The sequence below is a fragment of the Hermetia illucens genome, chromosome 2 (genome assembly GCF_905115235.1).
Source record: "Hermetia illucens chromosome 2, iHerIll2.2.curated.20191125, whole genome shotgun sequence".
NCBI classification, from domain to species: Eukaryota; Metazoa; Arthropoda; class Insecta; order Diptera; family Stratiomyidae; genus Hermetia; species Hermetia illucens.
The window spans coordinates 164,662-187,961 of NC_051850.1; the positions used below are offsets into that span (position 1 = coordinate 164,662).

The 23,300-nt window shown below is 36.5% G+C and overlaps 1 long non-coding RNA gene across 1 annotated transcript in view; it reads left to right on the forward strand.

The window, feature by feature from the left end:
* LOC119649663 overlaps positions 1-9,513 on the forward strand; it is an 88,313-nt gene extending 78,800 nt beyond the window's left edge. Inside the window, exon 3 of the long non-coding RNA XR_005249167.1 lies at positions 9,018-9,513. This is a non-coding gene — a long non-coding RNA (uncharacterized LOC119649663). The remainder of the gene's footprint in view (positions 1-9,017) is intronic.
* The last annotated feature ends 13,787 nt before the right edge of the window (positions 9,514-23,300 follow it).

Consider the following 23,300-nt stretch of genomic DNA (forward strand, 5'->3'; position numbering starts at 1 on the left):
GCAACGTCCTGCAAAACATAAATATAGTGCTCAAGTGAGGACCAAGATGTTTTGAAAGCCGTATTTACTTGCGACAGTTGATAAAATGTTTAAATACAAGTTTGCCATGGCCTCCATCGTCATTGTACAATGAAGCCATCCAATAAGTTAGTTAAGTTTTTTTCTAGGTTACGTGGCAGGATTGGTTTTTTTACATATGATATCCAAAGAAATAATTATATAATTTTCAGAAAACATATGTACATTTACAATAGTAATTATCTTTTACACTAAATGGAAATTGTCATCAGTCATCTCCTTTTCCAAATTTCCCTGTTGTTCATTTGCCTTGATCGGTAACTGAGAATTTTCTTGATCATTAAGATACCGCCGCTCTTGTGCTAATATTTTTTTTATTTGAGCAACATTTGCTCCCAGGGCCTCCACAAGCGCTTGGTTTTGCGAAGTTGTATATCTATAAAAGTACAACTCCTTGTAAAACTGCTAATAATGATTAAATCAAGCGCTTACCTTTCACGTGATACGTGATGTCTTCATCACATGCCGAAAAAATATGATTCAATTTGAAAAGGTATTGAAGAAAAACGAGAATTTGATTTAATACTTGCTACCGGAGAGTAAATAATTTTCGGCAATGCGCTGTTGCACCTCCGAAGTTTTCTGGGAACATCATGGGAGTGATTATCTCCTGGTATACATGAAGTATCGCCAGTCTTCTTGGGAATTACGATATACTTATTGTAATATTTCTAAAATATCCAATAAAATAAAATACTTACTACGTTCTGGGCAGGACATTTAGTTTACCATTAGTTTCGGTTCACAATCTCTGAGAAATTTATTTAGCTTCAATTTTTTTTTAAAAGTTTGATGTTGAATGATGATTGGCAGTAAAAATATCTCAACATCCTTTTTAAGGAAGTATTATAAACAATTTTTCGAAATAACCTTTTTTGATGAATAGAAATCCTAAAAAGTATATAAGTATATAATACTATTACTTTTACTGAATTCAATTCACTTTATTTTAGTTCTTCTGCCAATAGTGACATCAAAGAGTTGAATGAGAACAAAGGACAAACATTGATCAAGAAGAAAGGTACAGAAAAATTTGAAAGGCATAACGAAAATTCGAAGAACAACGGTCTGCTGAAAATATTGTACCATATATGGTTAATGGGTTTATAAAAATGATTCCTTCTGCTCAATTATTTATACAAAGCATTCGCTATCATTATTGAACCTATAATAAAACAATTCTTAGTGAATTCTCTATGAACTTTTACTGTTTACTCGGAGCTTATTCGATTTGGCTTTGCTTTTCTTTGCTTTTTCATATTTTGCATAAGCTGAGGAGAGCTCTAGCCTAATCTAAGTGGGCTTTACCACATGGTTAGAGTGGTGCCGTGCAATGCTAGAGCCGGCTTCAGTATAAGGCGGTCGACACGTACTTAGATGGAGTGATTATTCATGAAAAGTTATGTAGCATAAACTTCAGAGTGCGTTTCCAAAAGAAAATATTACTATTCTACTCATTCCTAAGCAACGAGAAAAAACTCAAAAAATCGGATCTAATAAGGTTAATAAGAGGCAACAAGTCGGGAAACCGGAAGCTGGACGTATCAAGTATGAAAGGTTTTTGTGTATTTCTTTTATGAAAACATTTGTCCATTAGCACCTAGCACGTAATATCTTTTTCTTCAGCCTTTGTCTTCAAGCGGGGTCAGCTCGTCGGGATCGGATGTGATCAAACGTATCACGCCACTAGTTCAACGCAACATCTTCGTCTCCATTACCGTAAGACGCCGCTTATTCTCTTTTATAGTCGGCCAACACTCACATAAGCGACAAATTTGACCTATTATAACTTTGTTAATAATAGCGCGATTTCCACCAAACTTAGTAGGGTCATGCTCTATATTATAGTGATTCTAGGGGCTTTTCAGTCAACTATTAAAAAGTATAGCAATATACTATTACTAACATTATTTGAATAGATATCGGTATGAAGGGTATTTCGGAGCCTAGGTACCATATAGTAGCGGCCTCTTGACTTTTTCAGATTTTTCGGTAAGGAAGCCTCTGAGAATGGGTTCGTGAAACAAATGATCATTTCCGACCCCCCACACTCCCCACCACAAATATCAAAACTAAGATCGGATGTCGACCGGAAAGTACTAACCGGGGGCTTGATACACCATATGCCTATATTTCATGAAAAAAAATGCACATCTCTTCTTTTGCATGAATGGGACCCTCTCCCCTTAAATTCGACGTAGAATGTTGCAACCCACTGTGAGCGTTCACAGTTGCCACCTTTTCTACAAAATTTGGTGTCAATCACTAAAACCATTTCCGAGAAAAATGCGAGTGACACACAGACGGACAGTCAATAGACCGATTTTAATAAGGTTTTGTTTTACATGAAACCTTAAAAAGGACCTTATAAAGAAGATACAACAATATGATTGCCATCGTTCACAGCACAATTAATAAAACAATAAATATACATAACTGGCATTTTGGTTCTGACAATTTTCCTATTGAATTCGCTTCTTCCGCGATACAACCGTTACAATCATTTTAATAATTGGCATAAAGAAAAATTAGGGTGCCGAACACTAGCCCAGAACATTTGCAATTTGTGTGCTTGCCATATTAGTACAATTACGTCCAGCGAAATAAAATTCAACCCTCTTTTGATGCAATGGTTACATGCATATATACATTAACATGATTTTTGCCCCGGTTTTTTGACGAACCCTTCTATTAATAACAAACATATTATCATGGTACAAAAACACGTTGACATTACATGCAAGAACACGGAGTGGCAGAACGTGTAAATGGAGATGAAACTAGCCAACAAAACAATGTATACCTTAAGGGTTTTATCGGATGTTTAAGGTTTTGTGTAAAATCAAACCTTATTACAATCAATACAATATCTGTCTGAATGCACCATAAAGTGCAACCGTCCTTATTCTCAGAACCTATCCAACTGAAAAATCTGAAAAAGCATAAATAATACCACAATGTATAATATTGGAACTCCTTCTATTCCTAATAAGTAGATCAAAGTTTTCTTATTCTATATGTATGTGTAGATAGGCCAAGTACAGCAACGTCAGTCTGTCTAGGACGAGTATAAGATTTATGTGTTCAATATATACATAAATATGTATAGCTTGGAATTGAAAATACATGAAAGGAGATTATGAACATTTAGCTACGTACGAATGAAAAATCGAAAAACATACAAAACCTTTTTTACCCGCAGCATCCAGCTTCTAGTTTCCCAACTTGTTTAGTTATAGAAATCTTTGCACAAAAGCCATATGCATCAAATCTTTTGGTGACAACAAATTACCCAGATAGGTGACATTGACTGTAATTATGGATTTGGTCGGACTGGTAACGGCGAAAAAAAGAGACATTGTATGAAGAGGGAAATTCGAACAAAGAGGGTTGCTCTAACCAAAGCTATTGCTAACAATCCCAATAACGCCACTAGTGAAATGGTATGAAAGCAAGGTTCAGAATGTGCCAATTTCGAATTATTTTAGGGATTTTTCAAAGGTCTTTTTTTTGTGCGTTGTGGATGTAGTCGTGTGTGACATTTTCTTCCTAAATTGGTGTACAGGCGTATGTATATCCAACAAATGCGAAATCTTTCCGTGAAGGTAGCACGGGGTGCTCTATTTGCAAATCATGATTGAAACGAAAATTCGTAAACTATACGTTGATATACCGGATAATTAAGCACAAGAGACCTTATAATCTGCACAATAATCATTCAAAGTTTCACCTCTCATATACTATATACCTTGCACTTACCATTTACTATGAGCCAAATTGTGACAATTATTTTCAAACAATCCCTGAACTTCTTCTCAGATTTATATGCACATTTCACCCTTCTTTCCATATCTGCACATACTGAAGTCACAGCAAAGGCAGCCAAGTACTGTGTAGTACAGAGAAAATATTACAGTGGCGTTAGAACATTCGAATCACATGTGAGTTCGATTGTGTGGAAAGTGGGACTAAAAGAGAAAATTGAACAAGGACGCAGAAAGTCGGAAGGAAAGCAACAAAAAAAACTAAAGTATATCAAGGGCCGACCTTTATGGCTGCTGTCGAAGACGAGAGTACCAGGAAAGAGGTTTCAGAATCAAAATTTCATGCATGACTTCAGACCTTTATTAACCTGATTGGAGTAAATATTTGACGTACTGGGCGAATTTTCCCCTCGATGTCATCTTATGTGATCAGCAATTTTTTTATCTATATGGGATAAAGCGTTTATCCCAGCCAACAACGGTTTCAAATTGATTGGTTCAGATTTATTTAATTCGCATCGTACGCTGTTCTTTAAGAACTAGCAGTTATATGAAAATCTAACAATAATTCTTGCAATTCTTAAAAAGTAGCACAAAGTTAGACAATATCATGTACGCTACTTTCTTATACGTTCTTATACGTGAAAATATAAATTTGATTGTAAACAAAATAGTTTATAATTTAATTAGAGCGTTGTCTTCCAATATGTGGACGGAATGGAATAGACGTTTCTGAAAAGGTTCGTTGTTTTGAACTTACCACCCACTTTTTCCATTCGTACATATATATAAATTCAAAATATTCTTTCATGTATTTCGAAACTACAAATTATGCATAAATGCATACAAGTTGAGGATGTAATCGATATACATACTTACCCTGAATAAACAAATATTTTCCATTACCTAGTAACCGGTGATATATAAGACATCTAAGTACGTATCTAAATTAATTGGGCGCCTATGAGCATTTCGGCATTACTTTGTCCGCAAAACAATAACGTTCGCACTGAGAACATTCATATATTCATCTACATTCAAATTGACGTACAAATAACCAGATACTGTTTCCATGCGGCGCTTGTATACATAGGCAACTTCCTTCCTTCCTTCCTTGAATTTAAATAGTTCATTTATGCATTCTGTCAGTGAAAGAAACCCTGTCTAGTTTGTCGCATTCTACATCCACCTTCTGCGCCAATAGCATTGATGTCCATCCTGGGACTATTCCTATTCCATCCTGTGTCCCGCGAGGAATCTCGACTGCATTGGACCTTTTGTAGTATCAGACCTTAAAATAGTCAATAGTCTCTCTCAATAGTCTCCTGGGGTATCACAGTCGTTGAATAATAGCGGCCGTTACTCCGCTTTTTATCAAGAACCTCCGTTACTGGATTCCCAATACCCTACACCGTAAAAATGTACTTTTCTAGTTCTTCGGGGTATTCTTCTCGTTGTCATCATCAAGAGCGCTTTCATCGATATTCCTCAAAGCTGTCTGATATCCTAGCCTATACCATCGCTTAATCTGAGGCTGGATCTACCACGGTTTCTTTTTCAACCGTAGATATTGCCCTTATAGACTTTCCGGGCTGGGTCATCTTCACTCATACCAATTAGGCGACTCGTCCAGCGTTTTTAGCCAGATTTTATCTACAATCAGACGGTGTGATATCGCTCATAAATTTCAAATTTATATAATTTATTATCATGTAGGGGACCTAAAATTCATCATGGAATTCTGCACTTGAACGTGGCTAAATGTTTATAATTTTTCTTATAAAGAAACCGAGTTTCCCAGGAATGCAGGAATAGTTTTTGTAAGCTAAGACAGGCTCTGTTCACAGCCACTAACCATGCACGGATTTCGTCGCCATAGCTGTTATCGGTTGAGATTTTTGACCTAACTTGGAAGAAATTATCAACGGTTTCGTTCATCGTTGACATCAAATTCAGCCGAGGGAACAAAACCGATAGTCGGCATCGGCCCTCGACAGTCGCCTTGGCCACTTTTACTAGGAGATATTACCTAAAGTAACGCCATAAGCACACCAATCTGCAGCCGAAACTCATTCATTACCAAGTGGTAATATTACAAAATTACTTAAAGCCAAAGATCTACATTCTACAGTCCATATGCAGCCCGATACCAGTCCAAAGCCAGTAAAAAGAACAGGCAATCATAACTGCAATAGGTTCGCAAGCGATACTCGGCCTCGACAGCTGTCGCTGCCACTGGTATTACGCAGAGAGCTGATGTTCCGTGATGTTTTGTAATGTAATATCACATTAGAAAATATTACCTATCACAGAAGTAATATCACCATCGCTTTTGTAATGCGGTGATGTTAAGGAAGCGGTGATGTTAGGTGATGTTGTAATGTTTGAATTGCAATTGGTGATGGTATTGTGACATTCCACTTTAACGGGCTATCGTTTTTGGAATATTACATGTATCTACTACCCATCTCGAATTATCAGTCTTACAAATAATTTTATTAGTCGAGATATCGAACTTTCGGATAGCCATGTACAGTTTCACTCTGACTATACTATGATAGACGCCCTTGATGTCGATGAGAAGATATTGCAATTGGTTATGTTCTGAGCCGATGGGTCTACCCAGCCTAGCAATATATGCGGAAATATCTATCACTATCACCTGAAAAATGAAATTATTATATTCTACAGAAAAGTAAATGCGGTTTTCAATTCAAATACTATATAGTCGTGATTTGCACGAAATTACTTAACATATATTAAGAGCATTAGTTTTTATCTAAAAAAACGATAGCTAGTTGGTTCTTTTCTGGCTATTATCATCTAGTCTTGTAGAGATAATTGTTAAGCGGCAAAACGTCCATTTGATATCATAGTTCTATCTGCTATTAAACTAAACTATGGTCAAATTGCCATCCCTAATATAACTATACTTCTAAAAAGATCTTAGAAAATGGTTCATAATGATCAGTCTCCATTAACCAGACAGGTGATCATAAAGAGGAACAGTATGCTTCTAAATCACAGAAAAGAACTCGTGGTCTCTTGGCAACATTATCATTTTCAAAAATGCTTTTTCATTGGAAATGATGTTACTTTTAAATAGCTAGTGGCCCGTATACAGACATGTTGCATATTTACCTCTAATAGCTTTTCGAAAATAATGAAAGCAAGTAAAGAACGAATTGTACTTTTTATCCTCGTTATTTCTTCCAAATGCTGACTTTTTAACAACTTTATTGATATCTCTTGAAAGTTTCGTATAAACTGTCTGACACTGTTACAGCATTTCAATTATATTTCAACAGACTCCTCATCCACATATGCAGTCATAAAACCTTTGCTTACAATAGATGATCTCCGCCCTTAGTGTCTTCTTACAGAACATCCTTAGATTAATGTGTTGTCAGCCTTCCGAACATTTCCTCATCATTGTTGATTTAGCAAATATTTTCGAAGCACCTGCTAACGTTTGGTTTCAAATTTCCACAATGTACACAGATGACACTTTTCATAGAATTTCATCAAAAATAAAATGAAGGAGTATGTATGTTTGTACAATATCTCACAAAATATACCCTCTCTGCATCCTTTCCCTTTTCTGTTGGGAAGTAGCATAAAGAGCGTAAAGATTTCTTACTTCAACCAGACTCAAACGGCTGGAACGTCATTTAGCTATGAGCATGTTCCATTGTCTGGTGTCTGCTGTTATTTTAAATATTCAGGTATGAATGTAATATGAAAGTGGATAAATTGGTAAAATAAAATCATTATTCGATTCGTTGGTAAATACGTGAAGTAAATTTGTGTGTCCATATTTTATGGTTTCTAGCAAATTTTCGAAAGCAACAATGTTGTTGAAAAAAATAGAAGAAGGGAAATCTCTACCCTTCTAACCCTCCAGGAAATTAACTGACCACACGCACTCATCCCTCCAACAGAGCACCAAATAAGGAGGGAAACAAAAATTATTTTGGATGAATTACCTACGAATTATTATTAGAGACAGGTGGCGCGTTAATACCTGTTTAATTAACAATAACTTTTCACTTTTTACTTGAATTTCATTCCAAAAATTAAAAAAAAAAACATTTTCAAGTTCTTATCACCAAAATAATGTTGAATTGTTTTGTGACTGATACAATTTGAAGGAAAACCTGAATGGTCGGTATCCATAAAATTCTAAGTAAAGAATTTCAAATACAGTGATTCCAAAGAATATCGTTGGTGTAACTTATGTTCTAGTGTTCAAATTAAAGTAACGCTTTCTCTGCCCCACATGTTCCCTAAACGAGCCGGGAGATGGCTGCAAATACTATTGCGAAAAGTCTCTGGAGAAACGTCTCTGGAGAATTAGTTGGTTTGTTAGATTCAAAATGTTCATTGCTATATAGAGAGTAACTTGAAAAGAACCCAAGGGATTAATTTCTCAACGATCTATGATTTGGTTGCATACCAAATATGCAGTGAAGGAATAACATCAGGAAAGTTACCCTTTTCACTGCAATTCAGATCTGAACACGTAATACAACATGGCACATATATATATGTAATAAAATCAAAATGTATGTGCACTTCGCCTATTGAAATCTGCTTTGGTCATAAATACTTGTATGTGGTTTAGTTTTATTGAACTGCTTCTTGCACAGCATTGAGTAAACATATTAGAAAAAAACCTCATGGAGTCAGTAGTAATTATTTTTTTGAGAGGTTGCAATGTGCTAGTAATAACCGGAAATGCAAAAAGAAATAATTCTTCCAGAAAACAAGAATATTATAAATAATGAGAGTATTTAGAATGGATATCATGTTGCAATTTTCACTATAACAATTTGAAAATGTAAGACTCTGTTAGAACTAAAACTTTACCTTCGAGACTTTGTTTAATGATGAACATGCAAATACAAATTCTAAAAGTGGTTGGTTGATACACAACCCATATGCGCCAGGTCTTCCCAGAAAAAGTGCACCCCTGTTCAACTCCATTCACCTTAATCGTTAATCATCTAACGAATACAACGCACTTACAATCGAGCTCCAGGATTTATCACATTTATAGCGACTCCATGTTTTAATCCTATTATTTACAGATTTCCACTTTAGTAAAAAATTTGATTGAATAATGCTGCAAACTTACTGTATTATATCATCAAACAATTTCTTTCTCTTTTACAGGCATGAACCGCCTTTATACCACATCTCCTTTAAATGCTTTAGAACCTGAAGACTCATTCAGCCCAATTCACCGGAATATTTATAATAACCCTTATACACCCAGTCGTCGCCAACATCACCATTTTAATAGTCTTACGGCATGTAGAGCCGCTACTGACTTCAGTAATAAAGATTCACATTCGAATCGGAGTTCAGATAATGCATTGGAGGACTCGAAATTAACAGAAACCGAGCTAGCTTTGACGCTGTGTGATACCTTGCCTGTTCATAACGGTAAGTAGATATATATACATATATTGCTCCCAGAGGCCCTGCTATTGAACGATGTTATGCATCCTTATTCTGATTACTTAAAGAGGGGCGAAATAGCTATAAAACTTGTTAATCAATATAAACCGAATATAGGAATGTTTGATTTATTTTCGCTTTTTAGATCCGCTAAACGCTAATTTAGCTTACAATATCTACTTGTCCTGTGATGTCGGTAAAATCTATATATTTTACTGATATCTTAAGCAGTCATTTATAATCCTATGGTATATATCGAAGTACCGACTATAACAAATGCCAACAAAAACTGCAACTACGAGATTTCCTAACTAAATTTGCATATTGTCGACAAGACACAAAAATGATGTACGGAATAATACATTTAATCATATATAAACTGTCAGAAAGATAAACTCTCCAACAAAATAACAAGATTAACTACATAAAATTTCTGACATACATCAATCGAGAAGTAGTCCGCACTCAAATCAACCATACGGTCCCCAAAACTAAACCTCTTCCTTCGTCAAAACAAACGCAGAAACGGCAGTGAGGACACATCATTTTCTCACTAAATAAATCCTATTAAATGTCCGGTCATACTAGTCCCCGGATGCTGTGACAGGATCATCTGAACTGTCCACATCAACATAACTGTCAAGAAGCCATTGTCTTTAATTCAATTACGAGTTCTAAAAAGGATACACCCCAAAATAACATCTTCAGGACAGGCTTCAGACTACAAGCAAACAAACGCTTCATATCCTATTTATTCTTTACATTTTGCCACCCGCATAACTCCCTGCGTCCGTTGTTTCCCTCTTTTCATCAATACAACTGTATGTCCCTCTCGCCTGTCATTCTCAAGCAGCACCAAAATCATTACGGAAGACACATTTAATGTGGATACTAAAAGAATAAACTGCCGATCGGTCGGACTCTTCAGGATTTCAGTATATACATATATACTATATTTGACGACTCTCCTGGCAATAAATTTCAATTAATTGTTAATAAACATTCTGCATGAGAAACGAATGAGGGTGCATATCAAAACTACATAGCACGGGGTGAAGAGGTATTCGTGTGTTCCTAGTAAATTTGATTCAAAGATTTAATTACGTAATGCATATCAAATGGTTATCGTACGGAAGGTCGCGGTTCAAATCTTACTGGTGGCGGTGGGGTTTGTATCGTGATTTGACGTCGGATACCAGTTGACTCAGCTGTGAATGAATACCTGAGTTAAATCAGGGTAATAATCTCGGGCGAACGCAATGCTGACCACATTGCCTCCTACAGTGTACTGTGGTGAACTGCTACGGTCTTGAATGAAGTGCTTTAACGCACTTCAGGACCCTGATCCAATATGTATAGTTGTGCCAACGATTATTATTATATCAAATGCATAATCTGAAATAACTGTAAAAGCTACTACCAGAAGAATCCCATTCGAAGTCAAAATTTCAATCGATCTGGATTACCAGATTACATTGTTCAATTGATTGAGGAAATCATTTGTGGTTCAAGAATTTGACTTTGTCGCCATTTCCTCTTCTATTTTATATTGTTACTTCAAACTGCTCGGCTCAGGTACCAAATTTTAATCACAGTATCAGTGGCGACATGGTACAATGCACAGCTTGAATGATTTAAATGATAATACAAATTCGAAGAATACAGCTGTTGAACTATTTCAAGCTGACAGTGAAAAATAAATTCTCATATACGTTAGACACGTTAGGTAAGATATAAATTTGCCTAGCTAATACCTGATTCGGAAAGTACTAATCGGGACCTCTCATTTGATACTCACCCCACATATTCAGTGAAAAAAAAATGTATACCTCCCCGCTCGCATATATGGGGACCCCCCTCAAATTCTACTTAGAATGATACAGTTCACTGCAGTGCGTTCACAGTTGCCACCTCTCCACTGAATTTCATGTGAATAGGTATAACCATTAATGAGAAAAGTGCGTGTGACACACATACAGACAGGCATACAATAAAACCTTAAATAGTGGTCAGTACTCCTTCTTGATTATTGGCAATTTATTTTTGATAGAGGTGAACGAGTCACTAGATGCCTTTGTGTAAGCATAAAGGCTAAATTTCAGGGTGCAACATGCCAATAGCTTACAAACTTCAAAGCCCACAACATACCATACTATCAAAAATGTTGGGTGTCCAACTTCGCTTTCACCTTTCTCTAAAGGATGTCTTTAGCGGTAGCGGTGATCAAAATAAAGTGATCACAGATGACATATCATAAGCTTGGCCATCTCTGAACTTACCCTTTAGAAACATTAGTCGATTTGTGTTTTTATCATGCAGTTATGTTAGTTTCCTGTAGATCATAGAAACTTCTTGGCTTTGCTTCCGTGTTGACGGCCAAACCGAATTATTCTATATTTTTGCCACCGACTGAACGCCGGTATAAGTTGTTAAATGAAGCAATAACAAGCGACCGCAATACTACAAGGGACACGATAGAGTGATTTAGTGATTTAGTGATAAATAAACTGACTTTGACTACAGTCAGCCTCCAGAGCATTATATTGGCGTAATCAGGGACGTAATTCAACAAAAATCGACCACAATTTCTAATCTACATAACGTACATGTTGATAGAGTCGCTCTAGTTGGCTCTACGGTTACTAATCCACCCGAGATCATGCAAAAATTAAGTATAATCAAAAAATATTTGATATTCGATACAGAAGCTTCGGAAACTTCTAGCGAATTCAGTCGGAAAATCGTAGTTTTTAATTCTCCTGGCACAACAACCTTGGACAACACTATAGGTAAAGGCAATAGTAGCGAATGCTGAAAGGAACTCTTACAGTAACCTAGGCCTGACGAAAGGGGATGGAAAGGGTTTCATAGTTCGTAGTTCTTTTCACAGACCATCAGCCACCAGTGTTATAGACAATAAAAACTTCCCTATCTGCGGCTCTATCCTATCGCAAGAACAATCAGCAGCAATCAAAAATACTGTCAAATGATCTAAAACGTACATTCTTTTGCCTTTGTCCCATTCAGAACTGAGGTTGGCTCGTCTTGCTCGGTTACGCCATTTTGCATTTGTTTGTTTCGTTGCTTGTTTTATTATCTGCACAATCCAAACTTACCTTTTTATCAACTACATTTATCTGTCTACTTTCATTGTTTCGCTTGCCTTGTCTAACTCTGTATTGCTACCGCGGTACAGAGCAAAACCTCCTCTTACTACTCATTTCTTAGCTTTCATTAAACAGGTTCAAATGAAATACTAAAAATGTTTCCATGACTAGAGAGGGAATCCATCCTCAAAAAGCTGACGTTTCTCTCCTTTTCCATATAGAAAATTTGGTACGAAAAGTGAATGATTTCGTCATAAAATACTAAACCCCTCTTGGTCTTCCTCAAGGGCAGATGATGCCCTCACATATCCCGTTGAACAGTATTACAGATAATATAATCAATGTGTGTTCACCGTGTTTCTAGCGAAAAGTTTAAGTGATTAAAACTCCCAACCCTGAATAAAAAATCACTACTAGCGAGGAAAACCGTATTATAGAATTTATTACCAGTAATACGGAATTGTATTTAGTAACCGGTACTAAATATGTATATTGGCATAATGAATACTAGAAAAGTTTTTGTGGAAGTGGCCACACGCCTTCTCCAGATTCATCAAGGCAATGTATGAATAACTTCGCGACATGTGTTGCATCAGCAGTTCCAGAATTCTTTAAAAAACGGCTTAGTCCACGGTAACTGGAAAGATGTCGTGAATGCATCCGAATCAGACAATCATTTGGACTGGATTCCTGTTTCCATATTGGGACTGTTATGCCTGTGCAACGACTCGAGTGAAGAAATTACTAAGCCAGAATATTGGATCCGAGCCTTTCGCTTTCCAGAGCTCAACTGCAATATTACGTCCTGTTGCTTCTTCCCGCTTTCATTCGTTTGGCTATTGAGATGCATCTAAAATTAATAACTAAAAAACAATTAAATATGAATATATTTTTTGATTTTGTTCATAACCATTGTCATTTGATTTCCAAATCTTGGACTTACCATTTGATATCTAATGTGTTAGCTATGAATTCACGCCACACAATGGTAATGTATGCATTGCCTAATATTCTAAGAGTGCACATTGAAGATTGATTTGAATACTGCATGGATGATGGTAAAGCATGTAGTATCCACATTAAGTCTAAATTGACGTATAGGACAATATTTACTAAATCTAGGCATCAAGCATTTTAAAAAAAGCCCTAAAAATCAGTCAGCACTACAAAAGGAATACCAATAATAGAATTTATCGATTAGTAGTTTCTTCCTACGCATAATCAATTACTTTTACTAATTTAAAATATAATTTAAATTTCCCCTGATAATTTCACTAAACACATGGAGAGCGGGATCGTTTTCGATATTAATTTTCGGCCAACCTTTTCCCAATATATTTTATCATTTTTCCTTTATTAATTAAAACTATACATAGATCTTGATATATCTATCTATTATCTTAGTCATATTTTCCTCATCAGCAACTATCAAACTTAATTACAAAATCTCGAAAATTAGTTGAAGGATTAAAAGTTTAATTTCAGTTCCACTTGAAGGAACATTAAAGAGGTTACGGCAACCACATCAAAAGGATTCCCAGCACTCGTCGAAAGAGAGCCTCTTAACGTTTAGATTAGTAATGAAATACACGACGCGAGAGCTTTTAACCTCATCGACGTCGCTCCATATTCCCTATTTGCCCTTCCTAGCGTCATATTAGAAAGAGCGAATGGATATACCCTTTGCAAATAGTAAAAGCAGTCTGGGCGATCTCAATAGGATGCTGGGTGCAAAAACGGTACCCAACACTCCAGATATAGTGCTGCCCAATGTGTACATAACCTTAACCATGTGTAGCGAACGTCCAGGCAGAGTTGCCGATTTCACAAGCAGTGGAAAAATATCCATTCAATAACATGAATTGCATCTTGAGTAGATTTTATTACAAAGTATTTGTAATATAGCGATTACTTCCTAAAAAGGAAAAAAATTTACGAAACAGCTATTACACATCGATTAGACCTCAATCACATAAATATAAAGAGACAGACTTCTTCTATTTATAAAAATATAGAATTCAAATATCACTGTACATAATTGGCAGCTTCGCCCACACGGAGGACATTTCACCCGTTTGAATCACTCTATCTCATGAAAAACCTACATATAATACAATATATTTATGTAGATATGTTCCAACTACTGCTGGCACTCTGCACAACATTTATGAAAATTCTTGACATCGTTACATTAATGAAAAACTCGGAAAATGTTTATTAAATTGCATCCGCATATACACACATATATAATCCGCATATGAAAGTGACTCGTAAGATAACACAGAACGTTCTAGTTCTGGGATGGTGCAAGTTCAGCGTCGAGCTTGAAGAGATGATGATAGTCCCGATATGAATCGCAATTCCATATGGCAAATGCTTGATATCATATTCGATGTTTGTACAGTTCCAACGGAACGAAACTCGTACCGAGCAAATCCTTGAATACAATTCATAAAACCCATGTCGTGGCTGCTCCATTGATTATCGAGGATTCCTCACTGTTTAATGGCAAGCTGGAAGTTAGGCTCCGCATTAAGTGATTAAAGGGAAAACATTTATAGCACTAGATGATATAATCATCTTGAAGTACACTATTTATTTTGTGCCCCATTGAGATTACCATATTTGTCATATATTTGTATGCATTAGCATTTATCGTTGGTGTTCAGGCAATGCTCGTTTTAGGTACTTATTAACGGACGAATACCATACTTTCCAATATAGTATCTCTCCTAAATACGAAGCTAACGTTTAAATTATCAAAGTTCGCCAGGTAATAAAATAAGTCATATTTTAAGCATTCAAATTTCAGCTAGTCTAACCGAATAACTTAAAAGATTCAAGAATTTCATCTAGAAGAAAGTAGAATATTACTGCTATGTGGAAAACTTGTCGATCGCATGACTAGACTAAATAGTCTGGTTTTTATCTACTTCTTGAAGACCATCAAAAGAAAGCCGAAATTCAAGAAAGCCTCCCAATAACTACCTACTAATGTAAAGCTGGTCCTCACCCTGAACTACATCGCTACCCATGTCGATATTAGCATATTGTACGTTTTAGCTTTCAGCAGCGAACTCCTATTTCATTTCATTCTCCCTGGATCTGTTTTTTTTTTTAATTATTGATTCCCCAACGATGTTCTCTTCCAGTTCCTCTTAAAAGATATTACGGGGATGCTCAGACTTCCATATGTGGACTGGCTAACGTTACGAAAAATCTGAGACCTCCAAAATCCACTTTTATGTGAAACCCGGAAACTTCTATAATCGGAATCCTTGCACGTAATTCTAAGCATTCGCTCGAATTGTAAACAATAACTCCGTGGATGCGTTTCACTGGCGTGCATAGCGTACTAAGAATTCATTCTATTCTACCAATGCTTATTGGAAACTTATATTTATAACCGACGAGTATTACTTCACTGGTTAAAAAGGGCTGACTGAGAGTGGCCTTTAGGCCCTTTTATACATCGTTGAATGTTCCAGAAAGGTATGTGAATACTTTGCCAATAAACTACTTTGAAATTGGAATTTCTTATCAACATTCAAGTCGCGTGTTGTCAAGTAACTAAATATTCCTCCTCCTCTCCTACTCTACAATTTTTAAATCCTCACTAGTTGCCATTACTGCGAATTTTAACTAACACTCATTTTTCCGAATCTTTCCTACCGTCCGTCCGTCTCGAGCCTGATGTTCTGAGTAGTTATCGACTCTCCAGGTGTTCCGATTTCTCTTTTGTTCGTTTACGCCTACATTGTTCAATATGATTAATAATATCATTAAATTTTTTGATTTGTCAATACGGCCATTCCAATTTTGCGAATTTAGTGATTCTCTCTTCATTCAGCTGTGGATTCGTGAATCCACTTGCTGTCCTTTGTAGGAGTCATCAGAATTGATCCTCAAGTCGTCCTCACGCTGGCATTCGAATTTGTTCCTTTACATTAATAATCTCTCTGATTATGTTGCACTTGCTCCAATATCAATTTATTTGGTGGTGTAACTTTCAAAAGACAAACATCAATGTTTCTTATTCTTCTTCAGCCTTTGTGCCGTTCACAAGCGCGGTCCACTCGTCGTGATCGGTTTCTCCATTTGGTTCTATAAAATGCCTGATCTGGATGGAATCGCGAGGCTTTCAAATCATCATCCAGCGTATCAAGTCACCTTTCTGCTATTTCGTCCTATAAAATTCACTTACTTATCCTTCTAGTTCTTCTACTATTATTTTTCCTCTACTGTATAGACATATATGTAGATAAGTTTGCCTATAAAACGGGATATAATGCGCCAACAACAGATACCCTCGCTTGCATGGCATAGCCAGCTATGGAGTTGATATCCTTTCCTAAAGTGTATACTGTTTGCGTGTTATCATTAACAATTCCATGAGTATCTGGTCCGCAAACCAACCAAGTTCTTCATTAGTTATCGTTTCAGGCTAAAACACACCGATAACATCATGATCTGATGGAACATTGGAACTTTTGATTACCAGTGGTGGTCACTTTCCACTTACTATACTTACTACTATATGTAATTGCAAAAAGAGAATACTGAGGCGGAACAGCCTCAACTTGATAGTGTTGAGATAGTCGCATTTCCAGGTTTGGTGGATCTATCCCTACAGAGAATAAAAATACTTCAGTTGCTTTTTCCTACGACGGGATACAATTTTATTAGTTGTAGATGGTTCATCTAGGAATGTCAGGTTCTTTTCTGCATCTAACTTTATGCTGATCATGCATTTCATTACTACGTTGTCCAATGTGATGCTATATGATGCACTGAGCTACCATCCTCAGACTGGAATCTTTGGCTTTATATGTGTTTATTTTCAGTCGCACATTATTTGCTTTTTTCTCCCGGGGTCCATGACTCGCTGAGGGAGTAAGGAGATGTCATGCGCTTCGGGAAAAGATGATATCATCCCTTCAACATATCCACATCTTATAGCCAAGGCAAAATTGAATGTCACCGTTAACAAGAAGTAATAATACGCGCGACTTATTAGAGCCCTGCCGGACTTCGCTTTGTACCAAATTCCTCAGAGATTTTATCTCCACGCAAGTACCATTTTTTGCCATAATATGTCGCTCTGATAACAGCTTTCAGTCTTTTCTGAATGCTCCTCCTCCATTGAACATTCCTGACGCACTCCTTGCATCTCGGAAAAAGATGAAGAACAGGTGATGCATACATAAATCTAAACTCTAGACACTGTTCCAAAATAATCCAATAGATAGACATTATTAATTTTGCGAACACGGCAAACACGCAAATATCCCTTTATAGCACTCATTGCAGATGCTCTTTTTTGGAGTTTTGACGATCATTTCCTTCTTTCACTCTCTGCGCAAGAGCGCACATTGTCAGGATTCCCAAATAAATGGAATTAGCAACTCTGCAGAACGTGCAGGAGTTAGGATGAACAATTGTCGGGGAGCTGTATAACCAAGCGGTTTTACTCTGCTTAAGTGTATTGATGGCAAGGAAAATTTCGTTTATATTTGGGTGGTCAGTCCGTATCCGCGTATTACAGTGGCTAGCCATTTCAGACGTCATATTCGTCGTTTTGTATTTACATTACTTATAGTCTTTTTTTGCAATATAAGGCCTTACGATATTTTCTGTTATAATCATATCATTACCTTTGAATCTTCCTTTCTAAATCGATATGAGTGCGACATAGTCACTGACCTTTCTTGAAATCTCTGTCCAACCTTTTGGAATTCCACCCACTGCTCAATCGTTTCCATTCTAAGCATATTGGTAGTGGAGATGCTGGAGTAGTCCGTATGAGAAGCCTTCCTTCACATAATTCTTCCCTCCTTTTTCCGGAGACAAGGATCTTTTTCGCTCGCTTCTTTTCAAGATTTTTCATTGAATTTTGGACCTTGTGTTTTTTTATTTTCGCTTCCGTATTTTCGCTGCAACACTGTCTTGTGTAATTATTCCCTTCATCTTTCGGAACTGTCCACAATTCGTCAATTAAAACGGTTCTATATCATAATATTTCGGAGCTACTCAGAGTACTCGATTTGGTATATATGAAGCTCTGAAACTTCCAGAATTGAAATCTTTACACGTAATTTTAGACACTCGAACCAATTGTACACAATACTTCCATGGATCTGTATCATGGTTCTGTAATGCTCTTATTTTCGTTGACAATCAAGCAAATAATATTCAACACCTACAACTTGTGATTCTTCGAAGTCCTTATTCAATACAAATAGTTTTTTTACATAACCTCGTAAGATTTATGTTCATTCTGCTTAATAATCTAATCTAATCAAAATGCTCCCTTTAAAATATAATTACTTCCATCTAAAAATGCTCCACGTCCGAGTTAAGAAAACCACAAGAAGATGGTTAAGATTTCTCCCAAAATGTATCTAAAATTGTCTAGTACAGGCGATTGCGCCCGGCAGTGCTTCTTCCATTCGGACACATTCAAGTTGTGACCAAAGAGAGGAAGCAAACAATGTTAAACCAAATAAATTCCAAAGGAAACTCATATGTCTCCCAAAGTGTCTTCTCCGGCTCTCATTAAACTTTCTTATAAATTATACCTGTTCTTGTCTATATGTCACCGGTAAATTCCTGAATAAAAACTCACTTTGCTCCCTCGACTCTACAACATGCCGCCACGTTAATTATGCTTTTGAGTCACGAGGAAAACACTCAATGAAACGAGTCTCAGTCTCATTCGCGTTAGTACTTAAGCTTTTAGTGGTGTGTACATTCTTCATATAACTCAAGGCCGGCAATAAAAGGAGCTTAAAGTGATCATCATAAAAGAGGATGCAATAAAAACATTTTTTCTAGCTTTTGTCTTATAATACTTCTTCCACTCGAACGTAAGGAGATCCTGGGACTTCATTAGAGGATATGGCCCGCATACGGTGTTGCCGAATCCTCCAATCGGTATTGCCCATTCGTTTGAAGAATGAATATTTAAATATACTGCTTTTAGCTTCAAAAATGTGTTCACCCTGCTCATGCAAATAATAGGGCTAATAACATTGACAAACTAAATTATCCTTATAGATGCAGTACACCTTTATAACGCGTGGAATCAATTCGTGACGCCAAGGCTGGGAAGGTAACACTGTGGTAAATAGAAAGGACAAGGGTTACGATGTCGGTGATGACGGTAGTAGAGTTAAGAATAACCTACAGGATATCGTCAGTCGTCTTCATGATGTTGGTAGCCTATCTGTATAAGGATACAAAAACGGACTTTAGCAAAAATTACGAGACATAAATCTCAACTAATGATAACACGTTTTAGTTGACTTGAAAGATTAATTTAATGGTAGCACGCACTAAAAAAAAATCCAGGAGTTTGTTAGCCTCAAAGGAGATGGGTGTTCGTAGACTTAACACCACACGACTTTTTCGTTTTACGGAGAACCATTTCCACCATTCTTTTCGCCAAAGTTTCTGCTTTTCTTTCTTCCCTTTTGTATTGTATTGGACATCTGAAATAATGCTTTTACTCCAGATCGTCGCGAATACTTCCGCAAAATAGAGACAACTTTACAAAAGAAAGCTAGAACATGAGATTTCCATAGTAGATTAGAACATTATAGGATATAATTTTTGTTTCTGTAATATTTCAATAGGACTTAGGTTGCGTGAAATGGTCAAAGAAAAACGAAAAATTCTGTTTAGGGGATTTCCTTTTGATTCTAATCAATACTGTTAGAGATTACTTTTCCATCAATTTGTGATTTCCGTGTTTCAAACTGATCTAGAATCATACTCGCATGAGAAGTATTGATAAAATCAAGTCAAAAAGTAATGAGCATTTTTGAAGTATTAGTAATGTTGCAATAAAAGTAAACGGCAAACGGCAGAAATCATGGGCTTTATTTTTATTTCATTTAATTGTAACGCTCATCCATAAGCAAATTAGAAGCTGAAATATTTTATGGTTCATTCTTCTAGAATAATATCCTATCCTCCTTAATTCAAATTTAAAACACGCACAGAAAAGGCGTACGTACACCTAAAAGGAAATCAATCAAAGGCATTTATTCCCTTAAATAGAAATACTATACTCTTAAGCGTCGGCCAGACCCCCATTCACGCGAAAAAAAAACGAGAAAAATGTAGGAATATTTTCACATCTTTTAACTGCTTAACAAGTAGTCCCGTTAATAATTTTAATAGCCATTTTAGCTGTCTAGCAAGCCCATTTGACGTCAGGATCATCTTACTCTGTATTCGTGAGTCCTAGCAACGTAGATTTCCGCGATTAATCGCAATATTTATTGTAATAAATCAGGGAAAGTCTCAGAATTATGGGCCACATAAATTCCTTTAACCTACAACTTTATGGTGCAATTATAAATTTTCACGAAATCGTTTAGAGCATACCTCAGTCGTATACTTAACAGCAACCGTAATACCCTTCTAGTCTTTCATTACAAAACCTTCTGAAACCTCCGAATCCCCTCTTCTGCAACCAGCTCCACTAGGACTGGGCTTCATAGAATTAGAGAGCTTGTAGGTAGTTATGGAAATTATATGTAAAATGTACGAGTGAAACTTATCTCGAGGCACAAATGTGAATACCGGGAGCAGCTTTGAAACATCAGCATGGTTTTATACTACGTTTTAAAGAACATTTCGTACGAAATTGAACTCAACTAAAAATTAGAATTTTGCATTATTTAGATGTTATAGAGCACATGCTTCACTAGGCGGGCTTTGCCGATGCAGCTCTTCTGGGAAGTGTCTGCCCAATCGCTTCCTTTGATGCTGCACTTATCCAAACAGAAACTTTCCACATCGACATCTTAAAGATGAAATTATGTAATTAAAGTTTAAATAGTGGCCCCGAAACTTATGCAACACAATATTCTGCTATTCAGAGGGCAGAAATAAGATGCACCTATTACCTTTCAGCATTTTCCGCAGAACGAAGAAAGTTTTCCCGAATGAGGGAATTTAGGAAAGTTTGTATTTCTGCAAGTTCAGGGTGAGTTGGGCGCCCATAGAGATATTTTGAATCTGCCACTGGAAAATTCTGCAGGTTTCATATTGCGCATAACTATGGTATATCAGAGTTATAGTGTTCCAAGCAATCGGCTACCTATTAAATATAAGTAGTGTGTAATATTACATAATCTGAGTTATTTCGGTATGATATATGCATAATTTAAATATCGATATATGCGTACCTCTGTTATCTTAAAAAAATCTCAAATACCTCCGCTTATATCACTTTATTTCAGTGGCCGCAATTCCTTCTCCATGGTTTCATGAAATCAACAGGCAACAGGCACTACTGTATAAACCCTTATGATTCCCTATTTTCTTCACTAAGTAACATCGATTCCTCAATGTTCTTGTGGCTTGTTATGATCCTTAACTGTTTTGATGAACTAAACAGTGTAAGTGGCTTGGAATTTGTTGGACAGATGGAACTATGAAATCTTATGCATTCAGCGAGTGACTTAAATTTAGGTGGAGTTTAAACATGCAAAGGAGGGATTTACATTTTTTCACCGGATATAGTCGTGTAGGGTATGAAATGAAAGGTCTCGATTAGTATTTTCCGAAACTGATATTAGTTTTGACGTGAATTGCAAAGTGCGCGAGTAAGGAGTCAAAATGTACACACTTAAAGTGAGACAGGACTCATTTTCGGAAACTATCCAATCCAAAAATCCCCAAAAAGAAACAGGAAGGTGCGCTTAGATGAAATCTAAGACTCAAAATATGTTCTACTACGATATCTATTCAGATAAACTTACTAATAGTGTATTACCAACTTTTAAAAATTGACTGAAATAACAAAGCATAGAGCATAGAGAACAATATGTCACATATACATGCCAAATTTTATAGAAATCCGGTCATTAACGTCAAAGTTATAGCAGTACAAACTTAGCAATTTCGCGCGAATTTACTGCTTTTAGGGCCATGTAAATAAGATACTGACGTCATAATTAACGAGAATAATTGACATTCGCCTGAAATATTATACTCTCATTTATGAAGAATCTACTTCTCCACAGCCCTTTTTAAGATTTTGTGTAAAATACTTATCTGAAATCTAAGCCTGGAAAGATGTCCTATTGCGATATCTGTATAAATAAACTTACTGATTGTATAATGCGATACCATGTCAGGTTATGGATAAAATCCGGCTCAATAGGTTACGGTGGGCGAGTCACTTAGTCCATATGGATGAGGATGATCCAGCCCGGAAAGTCTATAAGAGCAATATCTATGGTAAAAATGAAGATGAAGCAGACCCTGCCTGTGATGGAGCGATGGCGTAGGTCAGGACGCCAGACAGCTTCTAGGGATATCAAATTGGTGGACCTCGGCACAAAACCGGGATGTCTGGAGTTCCTTATTAAGACAGGCCTAGACTGGATACCGGTTATTGCGCCGTCAATGATGATGAATTGTATATTACCAACTTTTAGAAATTGACTGAAACAACCCCTTAAGTTAATCCTAGGAGTACTAAATTTTGCACCGGCATAGAGGACAGTATCGCGAAATTCGCGTTTCATGAAAATCCGATTATTAGTGTCAGAGTTATAGCAGTTCAAACTTATCAATTTCGATCCTTAACTTAGAAGATATTCCAATGCGATAAACCTTCGCTGAATTGTTGAAGGTCATGCAATATCGACACATTTAATTATATTAGTCTAATCAGGGAGTTTCGAAGGAGACTCTCCTTCTTCTTATTCTTTAGCCTTTGCCACTTTGCTTTGTTAAAGGCCTGCTGGATGGAGTCGCGAATCCATCAATTTCGATGTTCAGACCAATGTTGGCAAGTGAATTCTCATTTACGTCAATTACATAACCATATCAGCGAAGACGCCTCTACCGCAATTTTTCCACGATCGTT